Source organism: Eleutherodactylus coqui, unplaced genomic scaffold (assembly GCF_035609145.1).
Source record: "Eleutherodactylus coqui strain aEleCoq1 unplaced genomic scaffold, aEleCoq1.hap1 HAP1_SCAFFOLD_156, whole genome shotgun sequence".
Taxonomy (NCBI): Eukaryota; Metazoa; Chordata; class Amphibia; order Anura; family Eleutherodactylidae; genus Eleutherodactylus; species Eleutherodactylus coqui.
This window is the reverse complement of record NW_027101934.1, coordinates 80268-94954: the sequence shown is the minus strand read 5'-3', so window position 1 is coordinate 94954 and position 14687 is coordinate 80268. Positions and strand designations below refer to the sequence as shown.

General features: G+C 44.4%; 1 long non-coding RNA gene across 1 annotated transcript; it reads left to right on the top strand.

Moving 5' to 3' along the window:
- Positions 1 to 1529: 1529 nt before the first annotated feature.
- On the top strand, positions 1530 to 3785 carry LOC136593673 (uncharacterized). The gene is made up of 4 exons (XR_010788289.1): positions 1530 to 2004; positions 2080 to 2145; positions 2933 to 3294; positions 3515 to 3785. It is a non-coding gene; the product is annotated as an uncharacterized lncRNA (long non-coding RNA).
- The last annotated feature ends 10902 nt before the right edge of the window (positions 3786 to 14687 follow it).

The window sequence follows — 14687 nt, the reverse complement described above, 5'->3', positions numbered from 1 at the left end:
CAAAGTCAATTAGTTTGAATTATTATGTTTAGTTTACCTGTTTGTACAACAGCTTCTTGGATTTCGCATAAACATTCATCTTGAGCTCCCAAAGCTTTTCTGAAATTTAATTTGTTTTAAAGGGGTTGTCCCGAGGCAAAACCGCAAAATTTTATATTATTAGCCCATTCCCCCTGTCACCCCCCGTCATAAAGCAGCCCTTTTGAGCGGTTATAAACCGCATCCTACTTACAGTTTAGCAGAAATAATAACTTTTAAACTTCTCCATGTAAGATGGCGCCTGCGTTGTCCCTGGGTGCGTTCCACGGTGCAATGCTCGCTCTTCCTGGAGGCCTTCATGCGCGCTCCCGAGACGTGAGCAGGTGACTGACGTCATCGGTGGAGGCGTGCACTTGCAAATGAATGAAACGCCGCTCCAGCCGCCACATTGGCTGGTCGGCAGAAAGCGTCACAGCGGGAGGTGGAGTCTACCGGAGAAAACAGCAAACAGCTGTTTCTCCCATCTCTTGACCACACAGAAGCGCAGGTAAGTGCACCTTTCCGCGGTACTCTTTCATGCTTTTATTAGCACAGGATCATTGCCTTATGCAGTGAGTCTGTGCATGAAAAATGTATTGTGCATGCCCTGTATAGTAATGTGTCTTACATTTTTACAGTGCCTGCCATGTGCTGCGTTTTTTTTTCCTGCTGTGTGCTGCTATCGCGACTGCAGTGTTTATTGTGCATGCCGCCTGCTTCCATTCGCCTGCCATGTGCTTATTTTTTTTTTTTTGTGCCTACCGTGTGCTTTCATGTGCCTGCCGTGTATTTTGTTTTTCTTTTTTTTTGTGCCGGCTTTTATTTTTTTTTCTTTATTTTTGTGCCTGCCGTGTGCTTTCATGTGCCTGCAGTGTATTTTATTTTATTTTTTTGTGCTTGCCGTGTGCTTTTATGTGCCTGCCGTGTGCCTGCCAGGGGTATTTTTTTTTGGTGCCTGCCGTGTGCTTCCATGTGCCTGGCGTGTTCTCGTTTTTTTGTGCCTGCCGTGTGCTTCCATATACCTGCCGTGTGCCTTCCATGTGTTTTTTGTTTTATTTTGTTTTTTGCCTGCCGTGTGCTTCCCTTTTTTTTTTTTTGTGCCTGCTGTGTGCTTCCATGTGCCTGCCGGGTTCTAACATGTGCCTGCCGTGTGCTTCTGTGTGCCTGCCATGTGCTGCTTTTTTTTCTGTGCCTGCCGTGTGCTTCCGTGTGCCTGCCATGTCCTTTTTTTTTTTTTCTTTTTTGTGCCTGCCGTGTGCTTCCATGTGCCTGCCGTGTGCTTCCATGTTTTTTTTGTTTTTTTTTTGTGCCTTCCGTGTGCTGTTTTTTTTTTTTGGTGCCTGCCGTGTGCTTCTTTTTTTGGGGGGGCCTGCCGTGTGCTTCCATTTGCCTGCCGTGTGCTTCCATGTGCCTGCCGTGTGCTTCCGTTTGCTGCTTTTTTTTGTGCCTGCCGTATGCTTCCATGTGCCTGCCTTTTTTTTTTTTTTGTGCCTGCCGTGTACTTCCATGTGCCTGCCATGTGCTGCAATGTGCATGTGACTGCAAACCGCTTTGAATCAGCATACATTCCGCACAATTCATTCATACAATTATCATGCAATCTTCGGAAAATTTGCATGGAATAGACATAGCATCTGCATGCAATCTACACACAAACACTGCCTTCAATCGACACTATTAACCTGCATTCTACATACAATATGCATGCTATCTGCCTACAGACTGCGGATAATGCTAGCTATCAACAATCTGTCCACAATCGCCCAGTAATCAATCTAAAATTTGCCTAAATTATGCCTGCCATGGACCTTTAAAAGATTGTTATTAGAAAATGCTGCTGCTTCCATAACTGTTATTGAAGTGCCACTAACTTGGTGTTTTTTTGTTTTTTTAAAAGTTTTTTTGTAGTCCAATTCAAGAACAAACATGTACCAGGAAGATCTTGAATTTGAGGAGCTTGATTATTCATCCGATTCTTTTGGAGAGGTAAGTTTTTGCTGAAAATAGAAAGGTTGCAGCAAACCAATGGTAATAAACAGAATACATTTTTTTTTTTTTTAGCAGGACTTTTAATCTGATAGCGAGGAAAATGATGAGGATTTCCCCGAAACTCGGCATTATTCGGCGGTATGTGTTGAAATATGTATAAAATTTTTTTTGTTTATTGTTTGAAACCGCAACTATGCATCAGTCCTGTACAATTTATTATTTCAATACATTATTTCATGTGTGTATATACATACACACACGTGTGTGTGTGTATATACATACACACACGTGTGTGTGTGTGTATATACATACACACACGTGTGTGTGTGTGTATATACATACACACACGTGTGTGTGTGTGTGTATATACATACACACACGTGTGTGTGTGTGAATATACATACACACACCTGTGTATATACATACACACGTGTGTGTGTATATACACACATGCGCGTGTGTATGTATATACACACGAACGTACGTGTGTATCTGTATATACATACACACGTAGGAACGAGTGTATGTGTATATACAGTCACACGTAGGAACGAGTGTATGTGTATATACAGTCACACTTAATTACGTGTGTACACACACATTATATTTAATATATATATATATATATATACACACAGACACACGCGTGTACGTGTTTAGGCATACACTGGTACGCACGCGTGTACGTGTTAATGCATACACACCCGTAAGTCAGTATATACATACAAACACGTACGTACATCTGTGTATATACATACAAACTCGTACGTACGTCTGTGTATGTATGCTATACATACAGGAATCTGTGCCCTGCCTAATAAGGATGATCATGCCGCTTTCAGCAACACCATACAATTAAAAATGTACCCCTTCCTTTTTTCCTAAAACATTAAATACAGTATTCTTCATATTAATCCCTTCTTAGGTTCAACAACAACTGGCAGACTCGCTATATGCTCAGGCGGACATAAGCAGTCTCCAGTGTTTTCAAAACGATCCGCAGGGTGCACCAGAAGCGGGTGCTTCAGGATCCACTGAAGATCCCCATGGCAGGCTTGCCAACAAAGAGTGGTGTCACTGTGGGCAGTGCATTTGCATGCCCACAGTGGCGGAGTGTGTCTGTTGTCGAGAACACGAAGTAGTCCTACAGATGTTACCAGAAGCTTGCGTATGTGTTACACAACATCCGTTATTTGCTCAGTATGCGCTTGTGCGCGAAAACATAGAACACGCGATAAGACTATCTGCACTGGTCACCCGGAGACAGTACGACACCACAAACAATAGGTATTTATTACAATTTTATTGTACAACACACAAGACAATGCAAGTATAATTTTTAACAAAGGAAAAAGTTTATTTGAAAAGGAAAAAAGGTTAGTGAAAAAGGCAACATGGAAAAACATAAGATATCAATGCGTCTTTTTTTTTTTGTTTTCATGTAGACTATTAAAATTTTTTCAATAAGTTTAGAAATATTAATATATTTCCTTTCGTTTTTTCTTAGGGTTATGCGTGTGGGCGCATATCGCTCTTATACAGCGTGGATACATGGATTCTTGGGGAAAAACAATAGAATCCCCATACCAGCGTGTGTGATTAAATCAATACGGACAGCTTACCCTGATCCGCAAGGAAATTACACTGGTTTCCAGTTCTACATGGACCCGACTGAAAGGAATTTGGATTTCCAGTTGAACTTGTAGGATGTTTTAATTTGTGCAATTTTGTATTCAGGCTTTACAGATTTTAAAATGTTAATACATTTTTTTGTGAAATATAGTGTGTGGTTTTTTTATTTGGAACGTCTCGACTATAATCACTAATCGTTTTATCATTATGTATATACATGACTACATATGCGTATGTTAGTGTGTATAATATATACACACACAAACTGTGGGTTGTGTGTGTATGTATTTTGACACACATATATATCTGTATGCCTGTGTATCTGTCTGCCTCTCTCTATCTATCTGTCTGCCTCTATCTATCTGTCTGCCTCTCTCTATCTATCTGTCTGCCTCTCTCTATCTATCTGTCTGCCTCTCTCTATCTATCTGCCTCTCTCTATCTGTCTGCCTCTCTCTATCTATCTGTCTGCCTCTCTCTATCTGTCTGCCTCTCTGTCTGCCTCTCTGTCTGCCTCTCTCTGTCTGCCTCTCTCTGTCTGCCTCTCTCTGTCTGTCTGCCTCTCTCTATCTGTCTGCCTCTCTCTCTCTATCTGTCTGCCTCTCTCTCTGTCTGTCTGCCTCTATCTGTTTTTCTGCCTGCCTGCCTGTGTATTCCTTTGCAGGTCTCTATAAGGGAGGAGGGAGCTGTCCAGTGCTGAACCTTTCCCCTGCACAGCGAGGCAAGGCTTCGTTATAGCAAGGAGCTGTCGAGTGCTGAAGTCTCAGCAGAAAGTACTGTAATAGCTGCAATGCACTCCCAACATCGATGGTGTGATGGAACAAATAGTTTTCTTCACCAAAATATGTGTGGGTATATATGCGTGTACACACATATATATAGTATACGCGTGTATGTCTATGTATGCATGTATGTAACATACCCACAGGTGTGTGTGTATGTGTGTAATACATACATATATGCATACGTCTGCGTGGGTGTGTATGAGAGAGATATATATATCTCCCAGACAGACGTAACCATGTACACATGTACGCTTGTACACTTGGACAAGTGGACACTTGGACAAGGTGCGCGTGCGTATGTATTCGCAAACACATGCACCTACTTTGTAAGTCATGTTAGTACAATAACTTACATCAAAAAAAATTTGCAATGAGGTATTGGTTAATAAAATGACCAAATTAAGAATTTTTGTGCAAAAACATTTTATAAATATTATGGCTATACTTTTAAATACGAGTGTCATTAATTTGGTCATTTTACCGTAAGCCCGCAATCCACGACAAGGATCCTCATTCTCTTGCGAGACCAATCTAAAAAAATTAAAAATTCCCTAACTAAAAATTCTACCGTAAAGGACCGAATTTTTTACAAAATTTAAAAAATTAATAAAAAATTTAAAATTAGTTAGAAACACCCGTGGAAAAATGCATAGGATTTATGGGATAAGACCGGCAACATTTCACATTGTACCAGTTATACATTCTATACAAAAAAGACATTTTATGCAGATGATTGCAAAGAGTAAAAAGGGATGTTAATGCGATTAACAAAAGGGACTAGAGGGCATAGGAAATAAATAAGGATAAGTGACCAAAATGTTAAATAAATATCACTATACACACATGGAAATAAGATTGCAACGCACATGTAAACTATACAAAAGACAAAGTAAGTAATAAAGAGACACAGATAAAAGAGACAGACGAACCGTTGAAAATTGTAGTTCACTTATTTACAATAGACAGACATGAAACAATGGTTGCACATGATACAAAAATATTACTAAATTTTTCGTTAAAGTGTGTTGGTTTTTTTTTTTTTTTTTTTATACCCACCAAAATTTTTTCTTGATTACCTTGGAAATCGACTTTGAAATTTGTGAACCAATTCCTCTTCACTGGGTTTCACAACAGGTGCAATATTATGAGGGAATTCTGAGGATTTTGAATGCCAGGAGATGGACATCTCACCTTTGGCGAACATCACAATCTCACGAATTATGTCAAATACAAATGCAATGAACTTAGGCTCATAAAGAGCTTTCAAAATCCACTGCTTCCGTGCTTTTGAGTACTCCACTCGGTAACACTTCCGGTCCTCTATCCCGTCTTCTGATTGCGTTTTTCTGAGCTTTTGAATCCTACCTACGTTGTAATTGTGGTCTAGAACAGCAAGTTGCGTTCTAGCCACCATTCCGTCATAAAAAAAATGAATCCGTTTGGGCCTGTATTTCAATACACTTGCGTGAAAAATCTCCAAATCGCCAGTGTGACAAAAATTGGAAAGATGGCGGATGTCTTTCAGTAAACTTGTTTTCAGAACCACGGTTTTGAATTTGGTATGTGCTGTAGTGTTAGGGGCTAACCAAGCGGTGGTTGGTTCAAGAAGGGCGTGACTGCAGCGGTGATATTGGGCATTGTTCTCCCACTCGTGAACGTTGATAATGTGATTTGTTGCCGATTTCCATTTTTCTACCAGTAATTCTGGATTTTTTTGACTGGTATGCGAACACCACCACAGATGATTTTTGAGGCTCGATATCCACGGGGAAATGGTTGCGCAGTGTGTGCTTTTGGAAGCCACAAGCAACTGCTTGCCGACAGCTTTGGCCACATGCCAGACATCAAATTCATGCATAATTTCTGGGAATTCCTGGCGCATTACCTTACGTATGGAGACATGCCGATCAGTTGTGACTATTTGAATGTTTAATTCATCGGCGATCAATTCAAGTAGTGTTTTCCGGAATGCAGTGGTTTCGAGCGAAACTGACGAAGCAGGTGGAACAAGTTGTTCCACCGTGAAGCCCACAATTTTTTTGCTCTTCAACTCCAAAAAAGTATAAACGGTGTACTTTGCTGAAAAACCCAGGCTATCGGATTGCCCATCGCCAGCTAAATACAAGGGTGTTGATTTCATTTCTGCTATTAGATTTGCCCTCTGCTGCATCCAATGATTATCTATCACTGAGAATAATAAGTGATGTTGGTGGCGGTAGAAAGTGGTTTTTGAGATTCCTTGAAGTTTCAGAATATGTAGCATATTACTAACTTTTGCAAAATTAGATCCGCTAAGAAGGACACTGGAAGCAAGTAAAATGTTCCCCGCCGGGCAATTGTGGATGAGTGGTTGGCTTCGCCACAAGTTGCAGGTGTAGCCTCTTTCACAGAAAGATTTCACAATTACCATTGATCCCTTTGGGAAAATCTTGACATGAGTTAGTTTAAGAAAGCATTGATTTCGGTAAGGGCAAGGGATCATTGAAAATAAACCCATCAAGGAGCTTTTGAAAACTATGTACTTTTCTTCAGCGGATGGGTCCATCTCTGTTGGAGCTAAGGTTACAAATTCTGGTAAGGGGTAGCTCAAGGGGTTATTGGAATCAGAAGGAATGGCAAAATCCTCACTACCGGAACTCTCCGATGCTTGCGATGCTTTGAATGTCGAGTCGTTTTGATCATCAGAAAAAACACTTGAAAGGCTTTCCTCAAAAGTAGAAGCAATATTGCAACTTGAGGGTTGCATATTGATTCTATCGGCCTCATTGGCTGTTTTGGATATTGGGCTCTCTTCTGGTATCTCTTGGAAGGCAGTATTACCCATATTGGTTTTTAATGGTGTAGAAGAGCACGGAGTGCCCTGTGGGATTTTAAATGAAATTGGATTCCGGTGTGGACTGGCTTCTACTTCATTGCATTGGATGCCAATGCTTCTTGACTGGAGTTGTGTCCTGTGTTGCGATTTATTTGCCGCTGCTTGACAGGCCTTGCATTTACCCCTCCCTGCATTGCTTGCTTCGTTGTCGGTTTCTCTTTGCTCAAACTGTCTTTTGAAATTGACAATTACCTTTGCATCTACTGTACAACCTTCACTGATTACTGTCATAGGAATTTCTAGCTGTGTTTCATCACCTTGTAGATACACGTCGACTGTCATTTCTTGAACCGCGCTAGGTGCAACCAGGGTAGATTCTTTGTGCGAAGTTTCTTCCCTCGAAGTTTCTTCCCTCGAAGTTTCTGTGGCTGAACTTTCTGGCTGCTGCGTCTCCCCAATTCTTCTGCGTTTTCTTGAAGGTTCACCTTTCTTCGCTAACCGGGTCTCAATTTCCAACGCTGTTGGGAATATACTTGGCACAGCATTGGGCTTCAATTTTTTACGGTCGCCGACTGTTATGTAGCAATCCTCCAAGAAATGTTTGCTGCACAAACGATAACTGTAAGAATCTTTTTTTGGGGAAATCTTAGTAAGCCACTCTTCAACGTCAACAAAGATGTGAGGAGCCTGCTGTAGCCAAAGTCTTGTTTTTTCGATTTCGTTGGAAAGACATGAAGACAAGCACTTTCGCCTCCCTTCTTCCAGTATGTAGTGCAAGTTGGAACCACGCAGCTAGGCATTGTGATTTTGTGTTTTAAAGTGACTGATCTGCTGTGTGTGGGAAAGAAAATGTGGTGCAAATACTCACCCTCCTGCAGTAACTTCGGAAGAATATCACGAGTCCAAACCCTGGAATCTCCAATGGCCACCGATGCGCTCCGACGTGTACGCTCTGCATTTTAAAGACAAGAAGGTGTAGATCAACAGAGATGCTAAGCTACAACAACCAACCCACCCACCCACCCACAGATACAGACCAACAGACACATCCATCCATCTGCACATACACATACATGCATGCATCCATCCCTATACACACACACACAACCACACACACATCCGCCCATGTGGCCCCATCCATGCATCCACACAGACTTATGCACGCATCATCACGTACAAACACATCCGCCCTTGCGGCCTCATCCCAACGCCCATGCGGCCCCATCCATGCATCCACACAGACTTATGCACGCATCATCACGTACAAACACATCCGCCCATGCGGCCTACACACGTCCGCCCATGCGGCCCCATCCATGCATCCACACAGACTTATGCATGCATCATCACGTACAAACACATCCGCCCATGCGGCCTACACACATCCGCCCATGCGGCCCCATCCATGCATCCACACAGACTTATGCATGCATCATCACGTACAAACACATCCGCCCATGCGGCCTACACACATCCGCCCATGCGGCCCCATCCATGCATCCACACAGACTTATGCACGCATCATCACGTACAAACACATCCGCCCATGCGGCCTACACACATCCGCCCATGCGGCCCCATCCATGCATCCACACAGACTTATGCACGCATCATCACGTACAAACACATCCGCCCATGCGGCCTACACACATCCGCCCATGCGGCCCCATCCATGCATCCACACAGACTTATGCACCCATCATCACGTACAAACACATCCGCCCTTGCGGCCTCATCCCAACGCTCATGCGGCCTGCACACATCCATGCATGCATTCATTCATTCAGCCTCATCCATCCATGCATCCGCACGCACTTATGCACACATATCCAGCCATGCATTTATTCATGCACCCCAGACACCTCACCCCCCCCCCAGCGCCCACAGCACCCCAGACACCTCACCCCCCCCCCCCAGCGCCCACAGCATCACAGACACCTCACTTACCCAGGCAGCTGCATGGCTTGGATTGTGTTCGTCCCGGCTGGCGGCTGCTGGTCCCGTGTGGCTCCTGGCTGCTGATCGATTGTCCCGGCTGGCTGCTGGTCGGTTGTCCCGGCTGGCTGCTCCTGGATAGTCCCGGCTGGCTGCTCCTAGATGGTCCCGTCTGGCTGCTCCTGGATGGTCCCATCTGGCTGCTGCTGATTCGGGGTGAAAGGCTAGACTGCTCCTTCACCCGTGTTTAAAGGGACGCCGGGAACTGAATAGCCGCCCCTGCGCGCTCCCGTGCAGTGACAGCTCGTCTGCGCATGCGCAGATGAGCTGTATCGCGTGGGCACGCTCGAGAGGCTCGTTCACAGAGGGAAGAGAAGAGACTGCGCAAGCACGTCTAAAACGGACTGGTGAAGAAGAAATTAGACGGCACCATGGCGACGGGGACACAGAGACAGCGCGAGGACGGAGACAAGTAAGTGAATAACTTCTGTATGGCTCATATTTAATGCACAATGTATATTACAAAGTGCATTAATATGGCCATACAGAAGTGCTTACCCCCACTTGCTTTCGCGGGACAACCCCTTTAAATGCTTTATGCAGGGCTCTTAAAAATGTACATCCTGCTTGTACCCAGCAAGATAATCATCATGTTATATGAGTAATGTATGGAGGGGGCAATATACATTAAAAGGAGCTTGGATAAACAAACAAAGGCTTCAGCCAAAAAAATAATAATGAACCCACAAAAGATAATTGGTTCACCAGCAGACGGTCTTTCAGAATGTTTGCACAAAACATAATCAATGTTAATACTTTTGATGGGTACATAATTTAGTTTTATGCTTTCTTTAGAATTTAGCATTTTGAAGGACTTGTGTACAAGGTAGAGCTGTAAGCACTGTGTGCTGCCTTATGGTGCCTCCATAAGCTGCCATATCAAGGATATTTTCTGCCGAGAAGCAATGGAGCATAATCACTCAGCCTAGCATTTCATATGCTGATCTAAGTACTGCTGTTCACCGTGATCGATCAGATTTTTGCCAAATTGGATTGGGACTCTTGCAGCCTCTGGTACGGCAAGCTCCTGGGTACATTCATGACTACACAGGTGTCCACAGGAATTCTGAGCCTAAAGTTGGTCTTCTCAGTTTTTTTTGGATAGGACGTGATGCGGTTTCTATTCATACTTGTATCCCACATGATGTGGCTATGTTGGCTTAACAGTATCATTTGAGACATTACAGCAATTATATGATTGATCTACAAGAATTTATCACAGAGGCCATGCTGATAAGTCTTTGGCTTTACCCAGAAAGAAACAAGATAGGAAGATGAAACTTTACATTTATTCCACATACTCTCCACTGATATCAACACTCTTCTTACATCGGTATTCCAAGTTCTGTAAGCCTTGCGAAAAGAAGGATTTCGGTTGTGCCTCAAACCAGTCATCCGTACCAGCCATGGTATCAGAATTGGTGTGAATTTTGGTACTCTTGAGGTGTTTCTTCAGGTTTGAAAACAGATGAGAGCTGGAGGGAGTTAGATCTGGTTAATAAGGTGGGTGGTCAACCAGCTGGAAGCCTAGCTCCACCAGTTTTGCCGTGGTTGCTTGTGCAGTGTGAGCAGAGGCGTTGTCTTGCAGGAACAAGATTCCTTTGGACAGCTTGCCACGCCTTTTGGCCTTCAGAGCTGCCTTCAATTGGTCCAAAAGTTCAATGTAATACCTTGAATTGATGGTGGAACCATTTTGAAGGTAGTCCACTAGTAGCACGCCCTCCTTATCTCAGAACACAGAAGCCATCACCTTAGTGACTGATTTTTGCACCCTGAACTTCTTTGGGCGAGGAGAACCACTGTGCCTCTACTCTATTGACTGCTCCTTGGTTTCAGGGTCATACAAATAAATCCAGGTCTCATCCATAGTGACCAGTCGATCCAAGAAGTTCTTATCAGTCTGGAAACGCTGACAAATGGACTGGGAAGTTTTCACTCGCATGCTTTTCTGATCTTTTGTCAAACATTTGGGGACCCACTTTGCAGATAGCTTCTTCATGTTCAAATGTTCATGGATAATGACACAAACACGTTCACGAGAAATCCCCATGATGTCTGCTATTCCTTTAGCTGAAATTCTCTGATTCTCCAGTATGAGGTTGTGCACAGCATCGACGATCTCCAGGACAACAACCTCTCTCGGTCGTCCAGGACGTTCCTCATTATTGGTGCTGAAGTTGCCCGTTTTATATTTGGCAACCCAGTTCTTAACTGTAGAATATGAACGGCATTGATCCCCAAATGTCTGTGACATATCACCATGAATATCATTTACGGACTTTCCTTGCAGAAACAAGAATTTTATCACTCCTCTGCTCTCATTTGCTGTGAATATCGCCTTAGACTCCACCATTTTGTTTTCCCGACTGCCTAGATCACTGTTGCCATAAGCTACAAACAAAAAATTTTGAAAACATATATTAGACATATAAGGCTTTCATGTGATGTAACATTCGTTACCATAGAAACAAAAAAAGAACACAAAGCCAAAGACTTATCAGCACCCCCTCGTATCAGTTCTGTCTGGTAAACGGGGCTTTGAATACCCCGCCTCCAACAAAGCGAGCACTGTGATAGGATCGAACGCCGGCTATGACTGGCTGGCGCACGATCCAATCACAGCGCTCGCTTTGCTGGAGGAAGGGTATTTAAAGCCCCGTCACCAGAAAGAAATTATATAACATCAGAATGTGCCTCAAGCAATTATATGTATATAAATAAAAGTGGAAGGTGAATATGTAACTCACCTGGTGCTCGAAAGGTTAATTCATCTCACTGGGAGAACCCTCCGGCACCTGTTGTCCAAGTCAGCTTTAGGAAGTTTCTTTTTCTGTCCACTTTCTCCTTGGTGGGGAAGAGGCGTCCAGGGTAACACAGGCTTTTGCTCTCAGGCAAAGCCAGTTCAGGAATATCACTATATACTATTTAAAACCTACCCGCGCCATTATGAACTACGAAACTTCTATTGATAAAATCTTTTATTCCGCTACGTGTTTCAGAACTATTATTGTGACTTTGTGAAGTTTAATACATTGTTACACAGTTACATCTTCCGCCTTCCAATTCATGACGTAATGGATGTGGGAGGGATTCCCCTCTTTCTAACGTGAATCATCACCCGATTTAGTTTGGACCGCAAGGTGCGTCTCAATTTCTCTATCAACTTTATTGACCATCCTGTGATCTCAACAGGATTTATCTAAGTGCTCCGCCCTCAGTCATACACTGGAGATAGAATTCTTTTCATCATTATTATAAATTCATTCTTAAAACCTTTCCCTAAAACCATCTACCAGTATAATACTGTATAGATAAAATGTTGTTAACCAATTATATCTCATTTAAAAATATATTGTACACAAACATTATAAAATATGCATATGCATATTAGAAAAGCCTGTTAATAACCAGTGCCATCATGATCATAAATTAAGGATCATATTTAAAATATGTTACAATTAGAGATGAGCGAACGTACTCGTCTGATGCTCGGGCGAATATTAGGGTGTTCGGGATGCTCGTTACTCTTAACGAGTACCACGCGATGTTCGGGTTACTTTCAGTTTCCTCTCTGAGACGTTAGAGCGCTTTTCTGGCCAATTGAATTTCTGGCCCTGTGACGTTCAAGCCCTATACCACCCCCCTGCAGTGAGTGGCTGGGGAGATCAGATGTCACCCGAGTATAAAAGTCGGCCCCTCCCGCGGCTCGCCTCAGATGCCTTGTGACTGAGTTAGCTGAGGGAAAGTGCTGCTGCTGGTGCTGCTGTAGGGAGAGTGTTAGGACGGAGTGTAGGCTTCAAGAACCCCAACGGTCCTTCTCAGTGCCACATCTATCCGTGTGCAGTACTGTGGAGGGTGCTGTTAGCAGTGTTGCACAATTTTTTTTTTCAAAATCGGCTGTCTGCAGAGCATTGCGCCCTGCAGTAATAGTCCAGGGACAGAAGTGGTGGTTAGGCAGGGAGAGTGTTAGGAGTGAGTGTAGGCTTCAAGAACCCCAACGGTCCTTCTTAGGGCCACATTTAACCGTGTGCAGTACTGTGCAGGCTGCTGTTAGCAGTGTTGCATTTTTTTTTTTTTCAAAATCGGCTGTGCAGAGCATTGCGCCCTGCAGTAATACTACAGGGAGAGAATTGTGTAGGCAGGGCCAGAAGACATATATTATCTGATTGAATATAGTCAGTGGGCCTTTTCTTTTAAAAAAAAAGGGAAAAATTGTATGTGCCCTGCCTCTGTCAGTCCTCAGCGTTCTGTGTACGTGTGTGGTGGGTGGAGATAGTAAAAAATTCATACGCAGCCAGCTACGTTTAACAGCAGGCTTGCGCCAATTTATTTCCTGCCTTCCTGGGAAAAATCACCGCTCTGCTGCACTTCATATAACTGCATTTCTGTGGAACAGATTTCTTATCTGATTGAATATAGTCAGTGGGCCTTTTCTTTAAAAGAAAAAGGGAAAAATTCTATGTGCCCTGCCTCTGTCAGTCCTCAGCATTCTGGGTACGTGTGTGGTGGGTGCAGAACGTTAACAAAAAACATACGCAGCCAGCTACGTTTAACAGCAGGCTTGCGCCAATTTCTTTCCTGCCTGGGAAATCAAATCACTGGTAATACACCATGCTGAGGGGTAGGGGTAGGCCTATAGGATGTGGACGCGGGCGAGGACGCGGAGGCCCAAGTCAGGGTGTGGGCACAGGCCGAGCCACTGCGGTGGCCAGGGGTAGAGGCAGGGCCAGACCGAATAATCCACCAACTGATTCCCAAAGCGCCCCCTCGCGCCATGCCACCCTGCAGAGGTCAAGGTGCTCTACGGTGTGGCAGTTTTTCACAGAGACGCCTGACGACCGACGAACAGTGGTGTGCAACCTTTGTCGCGCCAAGATCAGCTGGGGAGGCACCACCACCAGCATGCGCAGGCATATGATGGCCAAGCACCCCACAAGGTGGGACGAAGGCCGTTCACCGCCTCCGGTTTGCACTACTGCCTCTCCCCCTGTGCCCCAACCTGCCACTGAGATCCAACCCCCCTCTGAGGACACAGGCAGTACCGTCTCCTGGCCTGCACCCACACCCTCACCTCCGCTGTCCTCGGCCCCATCCAGCAATGTCTCTCAGCGTATCGTCCAGACGTCGCTAGCGCCGCAGTTTGAGTGCAAGCGCAAGTACGACGCCACGCACACGCACGCTCAAGCGTTAAACGTGCACATTGCAAAATTGATCAGCCTAGAGATGCTGCCGTATAGGCTTGTGGAAACGGAGGCTTTCAAAAGCATGATGGCGGCGGCGGCCCCGCGCTACTCGGTTCCCAGTCGCCACTACTTTTCCCGATGTGCCGTCCCAGCCCTGCACGACCACGTCTCCCGCAACATTGTACGCACCCTCACCAACGCGGTTACTGCCAAGGTGCACTTAACAACAGACACGTGGACAAGCACAGGCGGGCAGGGCCACTATATCTC